This window comes from Anomaloglossus baeobatrachus, unplaced genomic scaffold (assembly GCF_048569485.1).
Source record: "Anomaloglossus baeobatrachus isolate aAnoBae1 unplaced genomic scaffold, aAnoBae1.hap1 Scaffold_87, whole genome shotgun sequence".
Lineage (NCBI taxonomy): Eukaryota > Metazoa > Chordata > Amphibia > Anura > Aromobatidae > Anomaloglossus > Anomaloglossus baeobatrachus.
Window position 1 is genome coordinate 329995 of NW_027445261.1, and position 1325 is coordinate 331319.

The 1325-nt window shown below is 47.5% G+C and overlaps 1 pseudogene; it reads left to right on the forward strand.

The window, feature by feature from the left end:
• The first annotated feature begins 836 nt into the window (after positions 1-836).
• LOC142288915 (U2 spliceosomal RNA) lies at positions 837-1043 on the forward strand (annotated as a pseudogene).
• The last annotated feature ends 282 nt before the right edge of the window (positions 1044-1325 follow it).

The following is a 1325-nucleotide window of genomic DNA, read 5'->3' on the forward strand; positions in this document are numbered from 1 at the left end:
GGTGACTGAGCCTGATTGTAACGGGAGCATAGAGGTGCCGATCCTGTCTTACCTGCGTTGGTGTAGAAGTGGGTGTCCTGTGGTGGAGTCAGCTATGTGCAGTGGTGGCCGTGGGTTCTTTTATGTGCGACCGTAGTAATAGCTGCGCCCACTTCCTGTATGGGAGTGGAATGCAGTGAGGGTAATGGAACGCACGCCTGCGCATTTGTGTTTAACGTCGCGCATGTGCAGAACGGAGAAAAGGCTGCGCTCACTTCCTAATGAAAGGGAGTGAGACGCATCTGGGAAGGGAAGGGAAAAGATTAGGGTTTGGGGATGATGAAAGGGCTTTCTACGGGCAAGGATGGCAAAGGGTGGCAGTGACGGAAAGTCAGGCAGCCTGTCCTGTCCTGTCCTGTCCGTCCGTCTTTTTGTATCATGAATTGGAAAGACTGCAAGGGGGAGGGGAGGTGCTTGTGTCCAAAAGGAGGAGTTATTCAGATTCATTGCAGTGGGCGGCGGCTGCAAAAAGCACCATTCTTCTTGTTTTTGCTCTGCAAAACAGCCTTTTCAAGGGTTGGCTTGGGTGACAAAATGTCTTCTGTAGGCGTGGGTTTGTCTCCCTCTCCCTAAGATGTGTCCGGTATAGGCCAGGGTGCCACTCAAGGCCGTAACCAATTCGGGTTATAGCTTCTCGGCCTTTTGGCTAAGATCAAGTGTAGTTTCGGAGGACGCTACCTTGGTCGGTACTGGAAGGTGCCTGGGATTGCACGTCTGCCGGCCTTGAGGAAGTGTGTGCGCCTTCTGGTGACACATAGCCCTCTTGTGCCTGGACGGTTCCCAGGCAACGGGAGGCGATCACCTTTGTTATTTTGAAGTCCTACTGATAAACAGAAAAAAAAAAAAATTAAATCTGTTCTTATCAGTTTAATATCTGATACGTCCCCTCTCTGGGGACCATATATTAAATGGATTTTTAGAACAAGGAGATGGAAAAAATCTTGCTCTGTCCACTCCACGCATTGACCTGGTATTGCAGTACCTCCAGGACCGGTGCACCCCTTCTTAACCCAGTTTCCAAAAGCAGAACTCAATTCACCTGATTCAAATGAGCCCCATTAGTGAATTGAAAGAAAGCAAAAACTTTATATGCACCTCAATTTGGCCAATTCACTTTTCACACTTTCACCCTTTTTTTTATCTTTCACACCTTTTACTTGCTTTATTGATGCAAAAAGCTGTGCCAAATAGCAAACTCATCTCCACTCAACTTGACCAACTCTGCTATGTCCCGTGCAGTATCTTATTCTCAGTCTTATCTAGATCATTTGCAATTGAATAGAATA